The following is a 26,799-nucleotide window of genomic DNA, read 5'->3' on the forward strand; positions in this document are numbered from 1 at the left end:
AACAATATGCTTCTTAAATATATTTAGTTTTGGAAAACAAAATTATCATATTTATTTGATTTAGTTTCAAACGTACAAAAACGTTTTCAGTTTAAAAAGAACTTTATTATTAAAACGTATATAACTTTTATAAATATCTAGAACCACTTTTAACAACTCATTACTTAACCAGTATGATAAAGATAACGATATTTATATTTTATTTTATTAAATATATATAACAATTTAAATTAATATTATATATATTTATACGCGTATTATACGTACATAGTTTTATACTTTTACTATACTTAAATTTTACGTTTACTTTATTTTTACTTTACCTTAAATTTAATAATTCATACTTTAATAATTCACTTTAATAATTCATACTTTAATAATTCACTTTAATAATTCATACTTTAATAATTCACTTTAATAATTCATACTTTGATAATTCACTTTAATAATTCATACTTTAATAATTCACTTTAATAATTCATACTTTAATAATTCACTTTAATAATTCATACTTTAATAATTCACTTTAATAATTCATACATTAATAATTCACTTTAATAATTCATACTTTAATAATTCACTTTAATAATTCATACTTTAATAATTCACTTTAATAATTCAAAAATCTATTATAAATAGAATTCAATAGGTTTCATTATTTGATAGAAACTTGAAAATATTTTCTCTAAACTCTCTCAATCGATTTACATATATATATTTACTCTGTATTATTTCAAGATATTATCAGTATACATAAAATATTAGGACGGAGTGCTGTCCGAGTGATTTCGAAATTGTTTTTCGAGCGGGATAGAGCTAAGGAAATTATGGGTTAAAGCTATGGAGGTTATGGGTATGGTTCGGGAGTATTGCTCGTGAGTCAAACTAGTGTTTATCATCTCCGTTGCGTCTACGTACTTTTCCTGCAATATTGAATCTCAATATTGATACGTTCGTGAATCCAAGGCCAACATTTCACTTGTACAATGACGTCATATGTATTTTTACTACAAAATACAGTATTGTGAGTTTCATTTGCTCCCTTTTATATATATTTTTGGGACTGAGAATACATGCGCTGTTTTTATAAATGTTTTACGAAATAGGCACAAGTACTAAAACTAATTCTACGTGGGTTTAAACCAGAAATATACCCTTAGCTTGGTAACATTAAACTACTTGTCTATGTACGGTAGGCGCGAATCCTAAAGATAGATCTATTGGGCCTGACAAACCCCATCCTGACTATGGGATGCTTTAGTACTTCGAGGTTATTTTAAACACACCTGATCTAGTGTACTTCAGAGGGTAAAACATGAACGTTAAGGCTTGTTACCGGGTGCCTACAACTTATAGAATACTTTTATACATTTGCGAGTGTACATATATTTATAAATGAAAATCTTGTGGTCTATTAATATATTGAAATGATTGTTATGATAAACCTATGAACTCACCAACCTTTTGGTTGACACTTTAAAGCATGTTTATTCTCAGGTATTAAAGAAATCTTCCGCTGTGCATTAGCTCATTTTAAGGATATTACTTGGGGTCATTCATGACATATTTTGAAAGACGTTGCATTCAAGTCATTGAGTTCATCAAGATTATTATTAAGTCAATTATAGTTGGATGTATTATGAAATGGTGTGCATACCGTCAATTTTCGTTGTAAAGAAAGTTTGTCTTTTAAAAACGAATGCAATGTTTGTAAAATGTATCATATAGAGGTCAAATACCTCGCGATGTAATCAACCATTGTGAATCGTTTATAATGTATATGAACGGGTCCTTTCAGGGCTAAAACCAATAACGAGAGCCTTTTTGGTATCATTGGAATTAACGGTATACTCCACCCCATGATGTTACACATACAGAGCAGGCTGAGGACATGAATGAGGAAATCCCACCTCATTCTAACCCATCTTCTCCCGCTGCTACTGAACAAAATCTCCATTTAACCAACCTTATGAACTCACCAGTTCATATTGAGAATACCACCATACTTAAAACCCTAGATGTTACAGCACTTGTGAATTCACCTCAAAAATTCACTAGGCAAGGTGCTTCTAGTACTACTTCATCACCTCTGCTAGAGGTTGGTGAAGGCAGTGCTTTGACCCAACCTAAACCTGTTAGGTTAGTGAGCTTAGATTCCCATATTACAGTTGCTGAGAAAACCCACTCGGTTAACTTAAATCAAGAAGTCCCAATCCTGGACTCAAGCAACCAAATTCAAAACCCAGTTACAATGGCCAAGCCTACAATTACCCCAGACACAAGTCTGCCACTTCTCTCTCCAGATGTTCCATCCTTACACTTACTTGCACAGGCTGCCAATGTTTCATCCATGTCACAGGATGAAATACAGGTCTCAAACCCTTCTATGTCCAGGGATCGCCCTACTTATCAACAGGAAGGTTGTGAGGACATGCAAACCTTACCCCTAACCATTGGTAACTCTTCCCAGACTGAGGCATCAGTCAATTTGGTTGGTCTGAGCCAGGCTTTGACTACTTTGGCTAAGAAGTTTGATGACAAGCTTTTGGGTGTGCAGTCTCAATTTGATAAAATTAATCTCCACTTGAATAATAATTTTGTTTCTAAGCATGAGTTGATGGAGGTCAGGAGGATGGTAGGGGATATACAGGGTTTGGGTGGTTCTAGTGATGCAGTGGGTGTAACAGATATTAGTGATAGATTGAATGCTTTAGAAAAGAAGTTGGAAGGTGTTGATGAAATCAAGCAATGTTTTACAGATTTTGCTTCTGATGTTAAGTCACTCCAAGAACAACAAGCTGAGATTTGGAAGTTTTTGTTTACTCTCTCTGTGAATGATGTCAAAAAGGGGGAGAAAAGGAAAAGGTTAGATGGTGAAAGCATTGAGGGGGAGTCATCAAAGAGAACTCAGGTTGAGGGGGAGCAACAGATTCAGGGGGAGGATGCTGATAGAGTTGAAACTCAAGTGATTATTGGTGATGATACTCAAATGGTTGATACTCAGGTGGTTGCTAGTCATACTCAAACAGGTGGTGTTCAAACAGGTGGTGTTGGTAATCATCAGGAGAATGCTATTGTTGTTGCTGCTATACAAGATAAATTAAGGGCCCAGATGAACAAAAGATTTAAATTAAGAAGGTATGAAGGTGATGTGGTCAAGGTTGAGATTGATAAATCAGAGCTTGAAGGTGTAACTTTGTTGTTAACTATGACACATTTATCTGATAGGAGGTTAAGAGTTAAGTTGAACCAAATTGTTCGTTTAGGGTTCTGTGAATAGAAAGGGTTAGCTGTGTGTATTCAGGAGTGTGCAGATGATCAAGCTATAGTGCAAGAAGTGTTGAAGAGGGTATCTAGTTTGGTACATTTAGTATTTGAAGAAGGGTTTATAAGTTTCAAGGATTATGAGATATTTTGTGGGATGTTTGATCAAGAGATGAAGGAGAGGAGAGTTAAGGGTCATGTAGAAAGGTATGCTGTTCCAGAGCATTTAGAATTTGTTGATGAAAGGTATATTGACTATTTAGATGCCTTAATGTTCAAAATAAATGGAAATGAGAGTTGATCAGTTTGAAGGAGCTGGTATTGAGCTGTTGATTGGTTTGTTGACTAGATGTATGACAGAGCAGACTTATCCTTTCAGAGTTAAATTGGTGAATCACTTGTATAGTAAGCTTCCCATGTTGAAGAAAATTAAGTTTATGAAGAGCAAGTGCAGGTTGATTGAAAGAGAGTTTGCAGAATTGAACAAGTAGATGAACAGGTGGTTTTGACATCATCAGATAGGGGGAGATTGTTGGAAAAATAATCTGATGAGTCAAAAACATTTTGCAGGTTTTTAGAATCTGAAGTTGTAGAGTCTGAAGTTGCAGACTCTGACATTTGGTGAAGTCAACGTTTTGGTTTTCTTGGTGGCTAAGATAAGGAGGATTTTGGAGATATGTTTAAATATTTAGAAGATACGTTTTGATTCTGTCTTATCTCCAGAAGATAAACTTTTGAAGTGATTTGAATATTTGTTAAGTTTAGAGTTTATCTTTTCCTTATTATTAGTGAAGTTGTTTAGGAAACCAAATCTTCAGATTTAGTTTTAAAACTGTATAAATAGAGGCTACGGTTTAGCCTTGTAATACATCTTTTGCACGATTAATATTATCTTTCATATATCTTCATATCGTGTTTTCTCAATTATTGTTCTTATAATTCATATTTATTATTCAATTGAGAGTCTGGTGTTCATAGATCAAATACTGTGAACTAATAGAAACAAAGGTAAAAAAACCAATAAGAAGAAGCATTTGGAATTTTGGATATACCTAGAAGCGGATTTCTTTGTCTAGATATAGCCATTTATTTGTTTAAATGTGGTTTTTAAAGTCATTATTGACAGTAACTTGAAAAATGAATGATCCGGAATAATAATCAAGATAACAAGTTAGGGGGTGTTTGTCTTTGCGATTTGAACTTGATTTTTTGATTATCACGTTTACAAAGCGGGAATAATTTAGTTCTAGTGTTTGGTAAATAAAATGAAAAAATTGATTTTTTGCGTTTGTTGGGCTCCAAATCGTGAAAATCAAGAAGTATGTAGATAGTTACTGCACGGAAAATGCAATTCTTAACATCACTATTTTTACGGTTGTACCCCTATAAAATACCTTGTACTAATACCCTCTATTACCATTATTTATCTATCAGTCTGACTTCAACTCTTTTAGCTCCCTTTTTATTTTTATCTGACTCCATCAATATGTCTAACATCATATTGTCATTTGATTGTGACTATTCTCACTGACATTGACTTTTCCGAAGCATGAAACAAATTTCAAATAGCTGTAGAACTGTTTAAATAAGTGTAAATTTTTTCACTACTTAAAAGTAATACTCCGTATACCGTAATGTTGTTCTCAAGTTATATGTTGATATTCTAAAGTTATACGTAGTATTTGATAAATTTATCATTATTAAAATCATAAAAAATGTATCATTAAAATATTAAATCTATATTTTATAATTTTAAAAGAATGTCTCTTTTGGTAATTTTACACATTAAGTTATCAAATAATCTGATTTTCCAAACACTCAATAAACCGATTATTTAATTATTGTGATTTCAAACAGCATAATCAAATTCAAACATCATTTACTAAAATCACGTTTTGCTACAGCTGATTATTTGATTATAATTATCTAAAACGCATAATCAAATTTCAAAACGCTAATCCAAACACCCCCGATAGAATGGGATAATTATTAAATAGATTTTCCCCCACAAATATATGTGTGTGTAGTATATAACAAAAATAAATATTAACATGAACAACTTATAGATCCATCATTTTATCCGCCAACTCATTTATCGTGTCCTCATAAATAAATAAATAAAAATATTATTTGCAAGCTCAATAGCTCAAAACTAGTTAAGTGCTTGGCTGCGTTTTGCGACGACGAACGGTAACGTGTGTGTTGTTTGATATTGTAGTTTGGTTTGGATATTATATGGATTCAATGTCTCTACCCTGCCTGTCAATCTTAGACACATGAACACCCACACTTTCCTCATACAACGTTTCATCGAATCTGCATGAGTTCAACAAATAAAAATTCCGTAATTAATAACAAACAAAATAAAGCACTATTTGACATTATACAATTATACATTGAATAATTAATCTGTTAGTCATAGTCAGTTAACTTTCATTTTGAACCATTTAAACTATTTTTGATTGGTTGAAAATGAAGGTGGATAACTAATTTAAGAGATTATAGAAAAAACTTGACAATAAATATGTTAAAATGCAATGCAAATTTGTATTATAAGAATAATACTCCCTCCGTCTCATTACAAGTGTCCAGTATAGCTTTTCAGAGTCTTTTTTGTTGTTTAACTTTGACTCTAAATAATTTTATTTGTGTTATATAATACTTGATGAAATTTATATCCATTTAAAATTTAAAATACATTTAAGAAACAATCCATTCATATAATTTTCGTAAAAAGTTACATAACAAAAACAAAATTATTTAGAGTCAAAGTTGAACTAAAAAGAATCTGAAAAGTCAAAATGGACACTTGTAATTAGACGGAAGGAGTATAAAATTAGTAGATGTGTATAAGAAAAATATCTAGATATTAATATGTATAGAAAAAAAATTTAGATACTTGTATATGCTAGAAAAAATTTAGATATTTGTATGTGTAGGAAATATCTAGATATTTTTATATTCATGAAAAAATTTAGTATCTAGAACGTTTCATAGAGTAGTATAAATATGGGTTAATGAGTTAACTTGTGAAGTTAAGAAGTAAGAAGTGTGTGTTAGAAGTGATAGATAGTGAAGTAACCAAGTAATGCTCTAATTATATTTTGTATTAATAAAATTGTTTTTAACCGTTAAGACTTTGTATTTAAATTGTTAGTGTGATATGGTCGGATCACTTAGCACCCCAAAATTCACGACCGCTTTATCATCTCCAACACTTCAAACCCTAATTCACAGACACCGCAGATTCTCAACCCTTACCCTAACTCGTTCACCATTCATTATCAATCCTCTATCATCCTCATCATCTTATTCATTTAATCTCTCGAAAAAAGCCCTAGGGTTTCTCTCCGACGATCGCTTACTGAAATCACGTCGGTTTTCTACCAGAGCCGAATCAATGAACGGCGCTGAGCCACGTCACTATGACTTTGATCTGTTCACTATTGGTGCTGGTAGTGGTGGTGTTAGGGCTTCTCGTTTTGCCGCCAATTTTGGTGCTTCAGTTGCTGTTTGTGAGCTTCTGTTTGCTACTATTTCTTCTGATTCTACCGGAGGTGTTGGTGGAACGTAAGTTTTTTTTTTTTTTTTTTTTTTTTTAATTCTGCTGTACACTTATATTTTTACATATACATACATATATTTTTTTATATGTTTGAGCTATATAAGTCTACAAATTCACAAAATTGACTTTATTATTGTATAACTTAAATGCACACAGATATATAAATTCATTATAATTCAAGTTTAAAAAGTTTTATCCTTTCTTCTACATAAACTTGTCCCTATATAAAAGGCAACTCTTTGCATATTATAATGTAGATGCAGATTGCTATGTGTAATTTGATGTAATTGGTGGGTATACAATATACTTATTGTTGATTTGATTAATACGGAGTACTTGATTTTTGTTGATGGTGGTATGAACATTCTGTGCCTTTTTTATTTTATTTTTCATTTTAAGAAAAGAATGTTAGACCGATGATAATTGATATTTGGAATGAAGGTGCTTGCTTCGTGGATGTGTACCTAAAAAGTTGCTTGTTTATGGATCTAAGTATTCTCATGAATTTGAGGAGAGTCTTGGTTTCGAATGGTCATACAATTCTGAACCAACTCATGATTGGAGCACTTTGATGGCTAATAAGAATGCCGAGTTACAGCGTCTTACAGACATCTACAAGAACATTCTAAACAACGATGGTGTTAAACTGATTGAAGGACGTGAAATGGTTTAGCAAAACTTACCTTATTATTCATTTGTCATTATATAACAATTTACTGGAGTGTTTATTCACCGAGGGATGTAGATGAAAAATCAACAGATGCTAACAATTTATTATATGAATACTTAAACCTGCTTTTCTTAATAACTTTTGTATAACTTTTTGAGGAGATTGTGGACCCGCCACTGTGGATGTTGATGGGAAACTATACACTGCAAGGAACATTTTAGTTTCAGTTGGAGGGTGTCCATTCATACCCGATATTCCTGGAAGTGAATACGTGATAGATTCGGATGCGGTCCTTGATTTGCCATCCAAACCTACAAAAATTGCAATTGTTGGTGGGGGTTACATTGCAGCTGAGTTTGCTGATATTTTTAATGACTGCAAAGTGAGGTGCATGTATTTATCTGTCAAAAGCAAGTTTTACGTGGGTTTGATGAAGAGGTAAGTAATTGCACACACTACTTTCATTGCATTATATCGTATTTTCAATGTGACATTTGGACTTAAGAGTTGATATTATCACTACTTTCATGGCATTATATCATATTTTTCAATATGACATATTTTTCAATATGTCTGTGTTGTCTTTTATAGAACAATTTGTATTTGTATAACAACCTAACTTTTTAACTTAAACAGATTAGAGACTTTGTTGCAGAGCAGATGTCTTTGAAGGGAATTGAATTCCACCCAGAAGAGTCACCTCAAGCTGTGATCAAATCTACAGACGGGTTGTTTTCCATTAAAACTAATAAAGGAACAATTGAGGGCTTCTCACATGTTATGTTTGCCACGGGCCGAAAGCCCAATACAAAGGTACCCTTTACAAGTAAAACATAAATTACCTAATATCACAAGTAAAGAAACTAAAAGTAGAAGCAGTAGAAATTAAAAAATAAATCAGTATTAACATCGCCATCTTTTGTATGAATTTGGATATAAGAATGTGGAACAATTATATGGTTAATGGTTAATGGCTTAATGCCAAAAAATATTTAGAAAGTTACTTGCTTTATCCTATTTCTTCTTCCAATAAATGCGTTTACTTTTTGACTATCAACAAAATGGATAATTAAAATTCATTTGATGTTGCAGAATTTGGGATTGGAGAACGTGGGTGTGGAATTGGACAAGAATGGTGCAATACTGGTATTTCTTTTATTGTCTGGTCCTTTGGTATTTACTTGTGTGTGGGTCATGTCTCATATTTATTGTTTGTTTGTTTAATGATCATAAGGTCGATGAATACTCTCGTACATCGGTTCCATCTATTTGGGCAGTTGGAGACGTTACTGATAGAATGAATCTTACTCTTGTTGCTTAAATGGAGGGAGGGGTTTGCCAATGAACCTACAAAACCAGATTTCAGGTATATAGCTATATTCTTCTTATAATGTGACTTAGGCGTTCTTTGTTTTTCAGTCTGCACATTTTATTAGTCTTATGTTTGCGCGACCATTTACGTTTTTATTGTGTATTGTTTGTTTTTAGTCATATGATCAAATAAGACTCAATCTTATTATGTCTGCAACCTCGCGGACTTAAAAATATGCTTTTAAGTGTTGTAGACAAGATTAAGTTATTTTGCAAACATAAAAACAAACAGTCTTCACTATTCATTATACACACCTTTAGGCCACATCTTTTTTACATACATGGTCCGCAGATCTTCATATAAAATCATCTTAAAAAACAAACAACACCTTATTGTTTAAAGCTGTGAACCTCATTGTCTACTTTCTGATTATTTTGTAGTGTTGTACCGTTAGCAGTATTCTCCCAACCACCAATCGGACAAGTTGGTCTTACCGAGCGACAAGTTATTTTCTTTTTACTCCTTGGATTTAGAGATATAAATGTGACCCAGATTGGTCCATTGTTGAGTAACCGGTCAAAGTTGCCAGATTGGTCAAAGTTGCACATACATCTCAGAAGTTATACAAAATTGCAGGCAATTGAAGCTTATGGTGACATCAATGTGTACACAGCAAATTTTAGGCCCTTAAAGGCTACTCTATCTGGCCTTCCGGATAGAGTTTTTATGAAACTAAACTAGTGGTGTCTGCAAAGACTGACCAAGTAGTTGGATTACACGTGTGGTGATGATTCAGCTGAAATTGTTCAGGTTGCTATGAAATGTCCCGTTCTTATTGATTAAAAACGTTCCATATTAATTGATTTCGTTGCGAGGTTTTGACCTCTATATGAGACATTTTTCAAAGACTGCATTCATTTTTAAAACAAACCATAACCTTTATTTCATAAATAAATGTTTAAAAAGCTTTACGTAGATTATCAAATAATGATAATCTAAAATATCCTGTTTACACACGACCATTACATAATGGTTTACAATACAAATATGTTACATCGAAATCAGTTTCTTGAATGCAGTTTTTACACAATATCATACAAACATGGACTCCAAATCTTGTCCTTATTTTAGTATGCAACAGCGGAAGCTCTTGGTATTCACCTGAGAATAAACATGCTTTAAACGTCAACAAAAATGTTGGTGAGTTATAGGTTTAAACTATATATATATCAAATCGTAACAATAGACCACAAGATTTCATATTTCAATACACATCCCATACATAGAGATAAAAATCATTCATATGGTGAACACCTGGTAACCGACATTAACAATATGCATATAAGAATATCTCCATCATTCCGGGATCCTCCTTCGGACATGATATAAATTTCGAAGTACTAAAACATCCGGTACTTTGGATGGGGCTTGTTGGGCCCAATAGATCTATCTTTAGGATTCGCGTCAATTAGGGTGTCTGTTCCCTAATTCTTAGATTACCAGACTTAATAAAAAGGGGCATATTCGATTTCGATAATTCAACCATAGAATGTAGTTTCACGTACTTGTGTCTATTTTGTAAATCATTTTTAAAACCTGCATGTATTCTCATCCCAAAAATATTAGATTTTAAAAGTGGGACTATAACTCACTTTCACAGATTTTTACTTCGTCGGAAAGTAAGACTTGGCCACTAGTTGATTCACGAACCTATAACAATATATACATATATATCAAAGTATGTTCAAAATATATTTAAAATACTTTTAATATATTTTGATGTTTTAAGTTTATTAAGTCAGCTGTCCTCGTTAGTAACCTACAACTAGTTGTCCACAGTTAGATGTACAGAAATAAATCGATAAATATTATCTTTAATCAATCCACGACCCAGTGTATACGTATCTCAGTATTGATCACAACTCAAACTATATATATTTTGGAATCAACCTCAACCCTGTATAGCTAACTCCAACATTCACATATAGAGTGTCTATGGTTGTTCCGAAATATATATAGATGTTTCGACCTATACCATAGAATGTAGTTTCACGTACTTGTGTCTATTTTGTAAATCATTTTTAAAACCTGCATGTATTCTCATCCCAAAAATATTAGATTTTAAAAGTGGGACTATAACTCACTTTCACAGATTTTTACTTCGTCGGAAAGTAAGACTTGACCACTAGTTGATTCACGAACCTATAACAATATATACATATATATCAAAGTATGTTCAAAATATATTTAAAATACTTTTAATATATTTTGATGTTTTAAGTTTATTAAGTCAGCTGTCCTCGTTAGTAACCTACAACTAGTTGTCCACAGTTAGATGTACAGAAATAAATCGATAAATATTATCTTGAATCAATCCACGACCCAGTGTATACGTATCTCAGTATTGATCACAACTCAAACTATATATATTTTGGAATCAACCTCAACCCTGTATAGCTAACTCCAACATTCACATATAGAGTGTCTATGGTTGTTCCGAAATATATATAGATATGTCGACATGATAGGTCGAAACATTGTATACGTGTCTATGGTATCTCAAGATTACATAATATACAATACAAGTTGATTAAGTTATGGTTGGAATAGATTTGTTACCAATTTTCACGTAGCTAAAATGAGAAAAATTATTCAATCTTGTTTTACCCATAACTTCTTCATTTTAAATCCGTTTTGAGTGAATCAAATTGCTATGGTTTCATATTGAACTCTATTTTATGAATCTAAACAAAAAAAGTATAGGTTTATAGTCGGAAAAATAAGTTACAAGTCGTTTTTGTAAAGGTAGTCATTTCAGTCGAAAGAACGACGTCTAGATAACCATTTTAGAAAACATACTTCCACTTTGAGTTTAACCATAATTTTTGGATATAGTTTCATGTTCATAATAAAAATCATTTTCCCAGAATAACAATTTTTAAATAAAAGTTTATCATAGTTTTTAATTAACTAACCCAAAACAGCCCGCGGTGTTACTACGATGGCGTAAATCCGGTTTTACGGTGTTTTTCGTGTTTTCAGGTTTTAAATCATTAAGTTAGCATATCATATAGATATAGAACATGTGTTTAGTTGATTTTAAAAGTCAAGTTAGAAGGATTAACTTTTATTTGTGAACAAGTTTAGAATTAACTAAACTATGTTCTAGTGATTACGAGTTTAAACATTCGAATAAGATAGCTTTATATGTATGAATCGAATGATGTTATGAACATCATTACTACCTCAAGTTCCTTGGATAAACCTACTGGAAATGAGAAAAATAGATCTAGCTTCAAAGGATCCTTGGATGGCTTGAAAGTTCTTGAAGCAGAATCATGACACGAAAACAATTTCAAGTAAGATTTTCACTCGAAATAAGATTGTTATAGTTATAGAAATTGAATTAAAGTTTGAATATGATTATTACCTTGTATTAAAAAGATAACCTACTGTAAGTAACAAAGGTTTCTTGATCTTGGATGATTACTTGGAATGGATTTAGAAAACTTGGAAGTAAACTTGCAATCTTGGAAGTATTCTTGATTTTATGAAACTAGAACTTTTGAAATTTATGAAGAACACTTAGAACTTGAAGATAGAACTTGAGAGAGATCAATTAGATGAAGAAAATTGAAGAATGAAAGTGTTTGTAGGTGTTTTTGGTCGTTGGTGTATGGATTAGATATAAAGGATATGTAATTTTGTTTTCATGTAAATAAGGCATGAATGATTACTCATATTTTTGTAATTTTATGAGATATTTTATGCTAGTTGCCAAATGATGGTTCCCACATGTGTTAGGTGACTCACATGGGCTGCTAAGAGCTGATCATTGGAGTGTATATACTAATAGTACATACATCTAAAAGCTGTGTATTGTACGAGTACGAATACGGGTGCATACGAGTAGAGTTGTTGATGAAACTGAACGAGGATGTAATTGTAAGCATTTTTGTTAAGTAGAAGTATTTTGATAAGTGTCTTGAAGTCTTTCAAAAGTGTATGAATACATATTAAAACACTACATGTATATACATTTTAACTGAGTCGTTAAGTCATCGTTAGTCGTTACATGTAAATGTTGTTTTGAAACCTTTAGGTTAACGATCTTGTTGATTGTTGTTAACCCATTGTTTATTATAACAAATGAGATGTTAAATTGTTATATTATCATGATATTATGATATATAATATATCTTAGTATGATATATATACAGTTAAATGTCGTTACAACGATAATCGTTACATATATGTCTCGTTTCGAAATCATTAAGTTAGTAGTCTTATTTTTACATATGTATTTCATTGTTAATACACTTAATAATATATTTACTTATCATTTAACATAATTAACCAAGTGTATCAATATCTTAATATGATTCATATGTACCTAGTAAGACGTTGTTATAACGATAATCGTTATATATATCGTTTTCGAGTTTCTTAAATTAATAGTCTCATTTTTATGTATATAACTCATTGTTAAAATACCTAATGAGATACATACTTATAATAAAATCATGTTAACTATATATATAACCATATATATGTCATCGTATAGTTTTTACAAGTTTTAACGTTCGTGAATCACCGGTCAACTTGGGTGGTCAATTGTCTATATGAAACCTATTTCAATTAATCAAGTCTTAACAAGTTTGATTGCTTAACATGTTGGAAACACTTAATCATGTAAATAAAAATTTCATTTAATATATATATAAACATGGAAAAGTTCGGGTCACTACAGTACCTACCCGTTAAATAAATTTCGTCCCGAAATTTTAAGCAGTTGGAGGTGTTGACGTATCTTCTGGAAATAAATGCGGGTATTTCTTCTTCATCTGATCTTCACGCTCCTAGGTGAACTCGGGTCCTCTACGAGCATTCCATCGAACCTTAACAATCGGTATCTTGTTTTGTTTAAGTCTCTTAACCTCACGATCCATTATTTCGACGGGTTCTTCAATGAATTGAAGTTTTTCATTGATTTGGATTTCGTCCAACGGAATAGTGAGATCTTCTTTAGCAAAACATTTCTTCAAATTTGAGACGTGGAAAGTGTTATGTACAGTCGCGAGTTGTTGAGGTAGCTCCAGTTGGTAAGCTACTGGTCCGACACGATCTATAATCTTGAATGGTCCAATGTACCTTGGATTTAGTTTCCCCCGTTTACCAAATCGAACAACGCCTTTCCAAGGTGAAACCTTAAGCATGACAATTACTCCAATTTCAAACTCTATATCTTTTCTTTTACTGTCCGCGTAGCTCTTTTGTCGACTCTGGGCGGTTTTCAATCTTTGTTAAATTTGGATGATTTTCTCGGTAGTTTCTTGTATTATCTCCGGACCCGTAATCTGTCTATCCCCCACTTCACTCCAACAAATCGGAGACCTACACTTTCTACCATAAAGTGCTTCAATGCTTGAATGGTAGCTGTTGTTGTAGGAAAATTCTGCTAACGGTAGATGTCGATCCCAACTGTTTCCGAAATCAATAACACATGCTCGTAGCATGTCTTCAAGCGTTTGTATCGTCCTTTCGCTCTGCCCATCAGTTTGTGGATGATAGGTAGTACTCATGTCTAGACGAGTTCCCAATGCTTGCTGTAATGTCTGCCAGAATCTTGAAATAAATCTGCCATCCCTATCAGAGATAATAGAGATTGGTATTCCATGTCTGGAGACGACTTCCTTCAAATACAGTCGTGCTAACTTCTCCATCTTGTCATCTTCTCTTATTGGCAGGAAGTGTGCTGACTTGGTGAGACGATCAACTATTACCCAAATAGTATCGTAACCACTTGCAGTCCTTGGCAATTTAGTAATGAAATCCATAGTAATGTTTTTCCATTTCCATTCCGGGATTTCAGGTTGTTGTAGTAGACCTGATGGTTTCTGATGTTCAGCTTTGACCTTAGAACACGTCAAACATTCTCCTACATATTTAGCAATATCGGCTTTCATACCTGGCCACCAAAAATGTTTCTTAAGATCCTTGTACATCTTCTCCGTTCCAGGATGTATTGAGTATCTGGTTTTATGAGCTTCTCTAAGTACCATTTCTCTCATATCTCCAAATTTTGGTACCCAAATTCTTTCAGCCCTATACCGGGTTCCGTCTTCCCGAATATTAAGATGTTTCTCCGATCCTTTGGGTATTTCATCCTTTAAATTTCCCTCTTTTAAAACTCCTTGTTGCGCCTCCTTTATTTGAGTAGTAAGGTTAGTGTGAATCATTATATTCATAGATTTTACTCTAATGGGTTCTCTGTCCTTTCTGCTCAAGGCGTCGGCTACCACATTTGCCTTTCCCGGGTGGTAACGAATCTCAAAGTCGTAATCATTCAACAATTCAATCCACCTACGCTGCCTCATATTCAGTTGTTTCTGATTAAATATGTGTTGAAGACTTTTGTGGTCGGTATATATAATACTTTTGACCCCATATAAGTAGTGCCTCCAAATCTTTAATGCAAAAACAACCGCGCCTAATTCCAAATCATGCGTCGTATAATTTTGCTCGTGAATCTTCAATTGTCTAGACGCATAAGCAATCACCTTCGTCCGTTGCATTAATACACAACCGAGACCTTGCTTTGATGCATCACAATAAATCACAAAATCATCATTCCCTTCAGGCAATGACAATATAGGTGTCGTAGTTAGCTTTTTCTTCAATAATTGAAACGCCTTCTCTTGTTCATCCTTCCATTCAAATTTCTTCCCTTTATGCGTTAATGCAGTCAAGGGTTTTGCTATTTTAGAGAAATCTTGGATGAATCTTCTGTAGTAACCAGCCAATTCTAAAAATTGACGTATATGCTTCGGAGTTTTTGGGGTTTCCCACTTTTCAACGGTTTCGATCTTTGCCGGGTCCACCTGGATACCTTCTTTGTTCACTATGTGACCGAGGAATTGAACTTCTTCCAACCAAATGCACACTTTGAAAACTTAGCGTACAGTTTTTCTTTCCTCAATACTTCTAGCACTTTTCTCAAATGTTCTTCGTGCTCTTGATCATTCTTTGAGTAAATAAGTATGTCATCGATGAAAACAATGACAAACTTGTCAAGATATGGCCCACACACTCGGTTCATAAGGTCCATGAACACAGCTGGTGCGTTAGTCAATCCAAACGGCATAACCATAAACTCGTAATGACCATAACGCATCCTAAAAGCAGTTTTTGGAATATCATCCTCCTTTACTCGCATTTGATGATATGCAGAACGTAAATCGATCTTCGAATAAACCGACGAGCCTTGTAGTTGATCAAATAAGTCGTCAATTCTCGGCAGTGGATAACGGTTTTTGATGGTAAGTTTGTTCAACTCTCTGTAGTCAATACACAACCTAAATGTACCATCCTTCTTCTTGACAAACAAAACAGGAGCTCCCCATGGTGATGTGTTTGGTCGAATGAAATCACGTTCTAATAGTTCTTGCAGTTGGCTTTGCAGTTCTTTTATCTCGCAGGGTGCGAGTCTATAAGGAGCACGAGCTATTGGTGCAGCTCCTGGTACAAGATCTATTTGAAATTCAACAGATCGATGTGGAGGTAGTCCCGGTAATTCTTTCGGAAATACATCGGGAAATTCTTTTGCGACGGGAACATCATTGATGCTCTTTTCTTCAGTTTGTACTTTCTCGACGTGTGCTAGAACAGCATAGCAACCTTTTCTTATTATTTTTTGTGCCTTCAAATTACTAATAAGATGTAGCTTCATGTTGCCCTTTTCTCCGTACACCATTAAGGGTTCTCCTTCTTCTCGTACAATGCGAATTGCATTTTTATAACATACGATCTCTGCTTTCACCTTCTTCAGCCAGTCCATGCCAACTATTACATCAAAACTCCATAACTCTACTGGTATCAAATCAATCTTAAATATTTCGCTACCCAGTTTAATTTCTCGATTCCGGCATATATTATCTGCTGAAATTAATTTACCATTTGCTAATTCGAGTAAAAATTTACTATCCAACGGCGTCAATGGACAACTTAATTTAGCACAAAAATCTCTACTCATATAGCTTCTATCCGCACCCGAATCAAATAAAACGTAAGTAGATTTATTGTCAATAAGAAACGTACCCGTAACAAGCTCCGGGTCTTCCTGTGCCTCTGCCGCATTAATATTGAAAACTCTTCCGCGGCCTTGTCCATTCGTGTTCTCCTGGTTCGGGCAATTTCTAATAATGTGGCCCGGTTTTCCACATTTATAACAAACTACATTGGCATAACTTGCTTCGACACTACTTGCTCCGCCATTACTCGTTCCGACACCATTTGTTCCTTTCGTTCTATTAACCCCTGGTCCGTAGACCTCACACTTCGCCCGCTATGACCATTTCTTTTACACTTGTTGCAAAATTTGGTGCAGAACCCCGAGTGATACTTTTCACACCTTTGGCATAGCTGCTTCTGATTGTTGTTATTGTTGCGGTTGTTATTGTTGTTGGGATGATTGTTGTAGTTGCTGTTGTTGTTGTTGTTGCTGTTGTTGTTGTTGTTGTTATTGTTGTTGTTGTTGGGCCGTTTGTTGTAGTTGCGATTGATGTTGCGATTGTTGGGATAATTGTTGCGATTATTATTGTAATTGCTGTTGTTGTTGTATTGGTGATTCTTATCACCGTTTTCCTCCCACTTTCTTTTGACTTGCTTCACATTGGCCTCTTCAGCCGTCTGTTCTTTAATTCTTTCCTCAATCTGGTTCACTAGTTTGTGAGCCATTCTACATGCCTGTTGTATGGAGGCGGGCTCGTGTGAACTTATATCTTCTTGGATTCTTTCCGGTAATCCTTTCACAAATGCGTCGATCTTCTCTTCCTCATCTTCGAACGCCCCCGGACACAATAGGCACAATTCTGTGAATCGTCTTTCGTATGTGGTAATATCAAATCCTTGGGTTCGTAACCCTCTATGTTCTGTCTTGAGCTTATTGACCTCGATTCTGGGACGGTACTTCTCGTTCATCAAGTGCTTGAATGCTGACCACGGTAGTGCGTACGCAACATCTTGTCCCACTTGCTCTAGATAGGTATTCCACCATATTAACGCAGAACCTGTGAAGGTATGCGTAGCGTACTTCACTTTGTCCTCTTCAGTACACATACTTATGGCAAACACCGATTCGACCTTCTCGGTCCACCGTTTCAATCCGATCGGTCCTTCGGTTCCATCAAATTCCAAAGGTTTGCAGGCAGTGAATTCTTTGTAGGTGCATCCTACACGATTTCCTGTACTGCTAGATCCAAGGTTATTGTTGGTATGTAGCGCAGCCTGTACTGCGGCTATGTTTGAAGCTAGAAAATTACGGAATTCCTCTTCATTCATATTCACGGTGTGTCGAGTAGTCGGTGCCATTTCCTTCAAAATAGTCAAATGGAACAAGTTAATCATACAGAATATTAAGAGTAGTTAATAGTATTTCGTAGCATAATATGAACTCATTTATAAAAGCTTTTTCTTCATATTAGCGTTTTATAAGTTTAAATTCGGGTAGTACCTACCCGTTAAGTTCATACTTAGTAGCTAATATACAATTCAACTACTACAATTCTATATGAAAAACTGATTATAATAATATTTCGCGTTCAAACTTTTATACAATATTTTACAAACTTACAATACCGCTTATTTTACATAAAGCATGAAATATAGCACACAATAACTTTGATACAAGATAGTTATGAAGATAATTCTAGCTAGTACACAAGTCGTTCAGCAAAGGCAATAGAGACACGTAATTCATACGTCCAGAAACAAGTCATGCATTCTGGTTTTACTAGGACTACTTCCCATCCTTGGTCTTGTGGAACATAACCGTTATGGCCGTTGATAAGACAGCGTGTTGTAACGTCGTCAAAGGGACGAGGGTTACGTAATGACCAACAGTCTCGTAATAACCTAAAAACATCATTTCTTACCCCAATTACCGACTCCGTCACTTGTGGGAACGTTTTGTTTAATAGTTGTAGCCCGATGTTCTTTTTCTCACTTTGGTGAGAAGCGAACATTACTAACCCGTAAGCATAGCATGCTTCTTTATGTTGCATGTTAGCCGCTTTTTCTAAATCATGAAGTCCTATATTCGGATACATTGAGTCAAAATAATTTCTTAACCCGTTGCGTAAAATAGCATTTGGGTTCCCCGCAATATATGCGTCAAAGTAAACACATCGTAACTTATGGGTTTCCCAATGTGATATTCCCCATCTTTCAAATGAAAGTCTCTTATAAACCAAGACATTCTTGGAACGTTCTTCGAATGTCTTACAAACTGATTTCGCCGTAAATAGTTGTGCCGAAGAATTCTGACCGACTCTAGACAAGATTTCATCAATCATGTCTCCGGGTAGGTCTCTTAATATATTGGGTTGTCTATCCATTTTGTGTTTTTATAATGTAAAATAGACAAGAGTTAGATTCATAAAAAAAAAATACTTATTAATATAAGCAATTTTTACATATATCATAAAGCATAAGCACACTATATTACATATATTACACCACACGAATACAACGATCTTATTCCGACTCGCTCGTTTCTTCTTCTTCGGTTTTGGTTCGTTTTGCCAAGTTTCTAGGGATATATGATGTTCCCCTAATACGAGCTGTCATTTTCCACAACGGTTTAGAAAAACCTGGTGGTTTAGAGGTTCCCGGGTCATTGTTACAACTTAAGGGCTTCGGGGGTTGACGATACATATAAAGTTCATCGGGGTTGGAATTAGATTTCTCTATTTTTATGCCCTTTCCCCTATTATTTTCTTTTGCCTTTTTAAATTCAGTTGGGGTAATTTCTATAACATCATCGGAATTCTCGTCGGAATCCGATTCATCGGAGAATTGGTAATCCTCCCAATATTTTGCTTCCTTGGCGGAAACACCATTGACCATAATTAACCTTGGTCGGTTGGTTGAGGATTTTCTTTTACTTAACCGTTTTATTATTTCCCCCACCGGTTCTATTTCCTCCTCCGGTTCCTCCTCTTCCGGTTCTGATTCTTCTTCCGGTTCTTCTTCGGGAACTTGTGAATCAGTCCAATATATATTCGACTCTTCGTTATTATTAGGTGAGTCAATGGGATTTGTGCTAGAGGTAGACATCTATCACACAATATCAAACATGTTAACAGATTAATATATCACATAATATATACATGTTAATAATATATAGTTTCCAACAAAAATGTTAAGCAATCATTTTTAAAGAAAACACGGTCGAAGTCTAGACTCACTAATGCATCCTAACAAACTCGATAAGACACACAAATGCAAATTTTCTGGTTCTCTAAGACCAACGCTCTGATACCAACTGAAATGTCCCGTTCTTATTAATTAAAAACGTTCCATATTAATTGATTTCGTTGCGAGGTTTTGACCTCTATATGAGACATTTTTCAAAGACTGCATTTATTTTTAAAACAAACCATAACCTTTATTTCATAAATAAAGGTTTAAAAAGCTTTACGTAAATTATCAAATAATGATAATCTAAAATATCCTGTTTACACACGACCATTACATAATGGTTTACAATACAAATATGTTACATCGAAATCAGTTTCTTGAATGCAGTTTTTACACAATATCATACAAACATGGACTCCAAATCTTGTCCTTATTTTAGTATGCAACAGCGGAAGCTCTTAGTATTCACCTGAGAATAAACATGCTTTAAACGTCAACAAAAATGTTGGTGAGTTATAGGTTTAAACTATATATATCAAATCGTAACAATAGACCACAATATTTCATATTTCAATACACATCCCATACATAGAGATAAAAATCATTCATATGGTGAACACCTAGTAACCGACATTAACAATATGCATATAAGAATATCCCCATCATTCCGGGATCCTCCTTCGGACATGATATAAATTTCGAAGTACTAAAACATCCGGTACTTTGGATGGGGCTTGTTGGGCCCAATAGATCTATCTTTTGGATTCGCGTCAATTAGGGTGTCTGTTCCCTAATTCTTAGATTACCAGACTTAATAAAAAGGGGCATATTCGATTTCGATAATTCAACCATAGAATGTAGTTTCACGTACTTGTGTCTATTTTGTAAATCATTTTTAAAACCTGCATGTATTCTCATCCCAAAAATATTAGATTTTAAAAGTGGGACTATAACTCACTTTCACAGATTTTTACTTCGTCGGGAAGTAAGACTTGGCCACTGGTTGATTCACGAACCTATAACAATATATACATATATGTCAAAGTATGTTCAAAATATATTTAAAATACTTTTAATATATTTTGATGTTTTAAGTTTATTAAGTCAGCTGTCCTCGTTAGTAACCTACAACTAGTTGTCCACAGTTAGATGTACATAAATAAATCGATAAATATTATCTTGAATCAATCCACGACCCAGTGTATACGTATCTCAGTATTGATCACAACTCAAACTATATATATTTTGGAATCAACCTCAACCCTGTATAGCTAACTCCAACATTCACATATAGAGTGTCTATGGTTGTTCCGAAATATAAATAGATGTGTCGACATGATAGGTCGAAACATTGTATACGTGTCTATGGTATCTCAAGATTACATAATATACAATACAAGTTGATTAAGTTATGGTTGGAATAGATTTGTTACCAATTTTCACGTAGCTAAAATGAGAAAAATTATCCAATCTTGTTTTACCCATAACTTCTTCATTTTAAATCCGTTTTGAGTGAATCAAATTGCTATGGTTTCATATTGAACTCTATTTTATGAATCTAAACAGAAAAAGTATAGGTTTATAGTCGGAAAAATAAGTTACAAGTCGTTTTTGTAAAGGTAGTCATTTCAGTCGAAAGAACGACGTCTAGATGACCATTTTAGAAAACATACTTCCACTTTGAGTTTAACCATAATTTTTGGATATAGTTTCATGTTCATAATAAAAATCATTTTCCCAGAATAACAATTTTTAAATAAAAGTTTATCATAGTTTTTAATTAACTAACCCAAAACAGCCCGCGGTGTTACTACGACGGCGTAAATCCGGTTTTATGGTGTTTTTCGTGTTTTCAGGTTTTAAATCATTAAGTTAGCATATCATATAGATATATAACATGTGTTTAGTTGATTTTAAAAGTCAAGTTAGAAGGATTACCTTTATTTGTGAACAAGTTTAGAATTAACTAAACTATGTTCTAGTGATTACAAGTTTAAACCTTCGAATAAGATAGCTTTATATGTATGAATCGAATGATGTTATGAACATCATTACTACCTCAAGTTCCTTGGATAAACCTACTGAAAATTAGAAAAATAGATCTAGCTTCAAAGGATCCTTGGATGGCTTGAAAGTTCTTGAAGCAGAATCATGACACGAAAACAATTTCAAGTAAGATTTCCACTCGAAATAAGATTGTTATAGTTATAGAAATTGAATTAAAGTTTGAATATGATTATTACCTTGTATTAAAAAGATAACCTACTGTAAGTAACAAAGGTTTCTTGATCTTGGATGATTACTTGGAATGGATTTAGAAAACTTGGAAGTAAACTTGCAATCTTGGAAGTATTCTTGATTTTATGAAACTAGAACTTTTGAAATTTATGAAGAACACTTAGAAATTGAAGATAGAACTTGAGAGAGATCAATTAGATGAAGAAAATTGAAGAATGAAAGTGTTTGTAGGTGTTTTTGGTCGTTTGTGTATGGATTAGATATAAAGGATATGTAATTTTGTTTTCATGTAAATAAGTCATGAATGATTACTCATATTTTTTGTAATTTTATGAGATATTTCATGCTAGTTGCCAAATGATGGTTCCCACATGTGTTAGGTGACTCACATGGGCTGCTAAGAGCTGATCATTGGAGTGTATATACCAATAGTACATACATCTAAAAGCTGTGTATTGTACGAGTACGAATACGGGTGCATACGAGTAGAATTGTTGATGAAACTGAACGAGGATGTAATTGTAAGCATTTTTGTTAAGTAGAAGTATTTTGATAAGTGTCTTGAAGTCTTTCAAAAGTGTATGAATACATATTAAAACACTACATGTATATACATTTTAACTGAGTCGTTAAGTCATCGTTAGTCGTTACATGTAAATGTTGTTTTGAAACCTTTAGGTTAACGATCTTGTTGATTGTTGTTAACCCATTGTTTATTATAACAAATGAGATGTTAAATTGTTATATTATCATGATATTATGATATATAATATATCTTAGTATGATATATATACAGTTAAATGTCGTTACAACGATAATCGTTACATATATGTCTCGTTTCGAAATCATTAAGTTAATAGTCTTATTTTTACATATGTATTTCATTGTTAATACACTTAATAATATATTTACTTATCATTTAACATAATTAACCAAGTGTATCAATATCTTAATATGATTCATATGTACCTAGTAAGACGTTGTTATAACGATAATCGTTATATATATCGTTTTCGAGTTTCTTAAATTAATAGTCTCATTTTTATGTATATAACTCATTGTTAAAATACCTAATGAGATACATACTTATAATAAAATCATGTTAACTATATATATAACCATATATATGTCATCGTATAGTTTTTACAAGTTTTAACGTTCGTGAATCACCGGTCAACTTGGGTGGTCAATTGTCTATATGAAACCTATTTCAATTAATCAAGTCTTAACAAGTTTGATTGCTTAACATGTTGGAAACACTTAATCATGTAAATAACAATTTCATTTAATATATATATAAACATGGAAAAGTTCGGGTCACTACATGCTACATCTTGCTACATCTTCTGTTTGCCATTCTTGGTTATTGTAATATTGTATTATCTAAAATCTAAGTTAAGTTACAATATAGGGTGTTGCTGTTGCTAATAAAGCGGGCTTGACCAAGGCCCAATTTGACTCCACTATTGGTGTCATCCTACATCAGCTGAGGAATTCGTCACCATGCGGACTCCTACAAGGGAAATTCGAAATTCTACTTCTGGGGTATTACTTATTATTATTATTTTTTTATTTTATTTTCTTTTTGTGATCCAAATTTTAAATAGAATGATTTATAGATGGTTTTGTGGATTTAAAGTATATTTCATGGCGACTTTTGACTCGTTGAGGATAAACCATAACCGGAATTGACCTGTTTACAAAAGGGTTAAAAATTGCACCTTTATTTCATTCTGATTTTTTTTGAAAACATAACCAATATATTTTGCTATTACTTACCTTGTTAAAATTGTGTTCAGGGTAAAATTGATAATGAAGCTAAAGCTGCTGCTGGAGTGTAGGGAGATTCTAACCAAGTAATTTCATGGCAATGCATGCTTTTAAGGTATGAAACAGTTGTATTCTTTTGTTCGTTTGACGTGAAATATTAAAATTATTTAACAAAATGCTAGTAATGCATGCTTATTTATATGATTAAAAAGTGTCTACCTTTAAAGGAAATTATTAAAGTACATATATTTATGCTCACTATCATCTTGAGAAAACAAACGTCAAAGTTAGATTTAGTCGGTCAATATCAGAAATTTACAGTTTTTACAATATTGGTCAACAATATATTTTTAAATGAAATTATTAAAACAGAAATTTACAGTTTTTTTTAACAAATATAGATTATGTTTATGTTTCTAGACAACTATGTTAACGTTTATGTTTATGGATTTCATGTTTATTTGCACAAATAAATCTAAAATATATTACTTAAAGGTATAAAAGTCCAATCCGATTATTCTCGAGTTACCAATGACTTCCGACTAGCAAAGTTTTGCAAACGCGCACAAATCAATAACGTGTGGAAAATAAAACGAAAATATGGAATACTTCAGTATACACCTATGCAACGAAATAGTTAGTTTGATCCATCTGTTTGGTAGCACTTCTAAATATATAGCCTTTGTGTAAAACAAATTAAGTAATCAAATATGAGATATGAGAAAAAGCATCTTACATCTTACATTACATTAAACCTGAATTCTTTTTATTAACCTGATTCATATAAATTTTTTTTCTTCAACAGTGCTACATGTTATTAAACGGTACACAATAACTTCTCAAGTCTGACCAATACGATAGATATAGTCTAACACTTTGAGTATCAGTATTACAAAAAAAGAAATAAAAAAATACGTGTTGCAATATTATAAGATATATAAAAAAGACTCATTATATGAGATTTGCAACCTCGGATTCCAAGCTGGATCAACGACAATCACACGATCCGCATTGGTAAAAGTGAGTCCCAAACCGGTAACTTGGGAGGTCAAAAGAAATATTTGAGCTCCAACACCGTCTTGAAAAGCCTATTAAGAATAAATATTGTTAAATAATAATAAATATAAGTATTCTAATAATTAATAATTAAATAATTATAATTATATCATAAGTATATGATATATGATATATAATATAATTAAATTAAATAAAGAAACAATTTCTATGGATAAATTACTTACATCAATAATTTTTAATCTGTCCTTAGCTTTAGTAGTGTCATCAAGTTGTAAGAACTTGTACTCTCGAGTACCAAGAACTTGCTAAGCACATAAAATACATAAAAGATCAAAAAATAATAAATACTTGTGCAAGCGGCTGTTATAGACTCATTATATGAACTTGCTAAACACATAAATACTTGCTAAGAATTTTCTAGACTCATTACAGATCTAACAGATCATATATCATCCCTATCATAAGCAAACGACTGTTACGGAACAATACTTGTACAGAATCAAATCTTATTTTGGAACAAACAACAAACTTGAATCAAAATTAAGTATGACTTGAGTCTGGGAAAAGATAAGAACATTATGACCTTTTGGAATTAATTTATCCAGTGACATAATTTAACAAAAAATATATATCACAGTTGTTTGCAATAAAATACTCAAATTATAATGATTAAAGTTGTAAAATTTGTAACCAGCAAAGATAAAATGAAAAATATCTTACATGAATGCTTGTGATTATTTTCCTTAATGTCAAATTAGGATATAACTTCTCCTAAACAATTTTCACAAGAGATGATAAAGGTTATTGCAGAAGTTGCATCCCTATTTGATATTAAGGACAATAATTACAAGCATTCATGCAAAATATTTGTCATTTATCTTTGTTGGTTGCAAAATTTTATAGCTTTAATCATTATAATCTCAATATTTTATTGCAAACGACTGTTATATATATATTTTTTAAATTTTGTCACAGGATAAACAGATTCCAGAAGGTCATAACGTTCTTATCTTTTCTCAGACTCACGTCATGCTTAATTTGATTCAGGTTTGTTGTTTGTTCCAAAATAAGATTTAATTTTGCACAAGTATTGTTTTGTAACAGCTGTTTGCTTATTATAGGGATGATATACGTTCTGTTAGATCTGTAATGGGTCTAGCAAGTATTTATGTGCTTAGCAAGTTCATATAATGAGTTTGTAATAGCCGTTTGCACAAGTATATATTATTATTTTTGATTTTGATCTTCTATGTATTCTATGTGCTTAGCAAGTTCTTGGTACCCGAGAGTACAAGTTCTTACGACTTGATGACACTACTAAAGCTAAGGACAGATCTAAAATTATTGATGCAAGTAATTTATCCATAGAAATTGTTGCTTTATTTAATTTTATTATATTATATATCATATACTTATGGCATAATTATTACTTTACTTATTATTATTATAACAAATAACAATATTCATTCCTAATAAGTTTTTCAAGACGGTGTTGGAGCTCAAATATTTCTTTTTACCTCCCAAGTTGGCGGTTTGGGACTCACTCTTACCAACGCGGATCGTGTGATTGTCGTTGATCCAGCTTGGAACCCGAGGTTGCAAATCTCATATAATGAGTCTTTTTTTATATATCTTATGATATTGCAACACTTGTAATTCTTTTTTTCTTTTTTTGTAGTACTGATAATCAAAGTGTTGACCGTCTCTATCGTATTGGTCAGACTAGAGAAGTTATTGTGTATCGTTTAATAAAATGTAGCACCA

The 26,799-nt window shown here is 32.9% G+C and overlaps 1 pseudogene; it reads left to right on the plus strand.

Annotated features, from left to right (window-relative positions):
* Positions 1-6,427: 6,427 nt before the first annotated feature.
* Positions 6,428-24,089, plus strand: LOC139899283 (glutathione reductase, chloroplastic-like; annotated as a pseudogene).
* Positions 24,090-26,799: the final 2,710 nt, after the last annotated feature.

This window comes from Rutidosis leptorrhynchoides, chromosome 3, assembly GCF_046630445.1.
Source record: "Rutidosis leptorrhynchoides isolate AG116_Rl617_1_P2 chromosome 3, CSIRO_AGI_Rlap_v1, whole genome shotgun sequence".
Taxonomy (NCBI): Eukaryota; Viridiplantae; Streptophyta; class Magnoliopsida; order Asterales; family Asteraceae; genus Rutidosis; species Rutidosis leptorrhynchoides.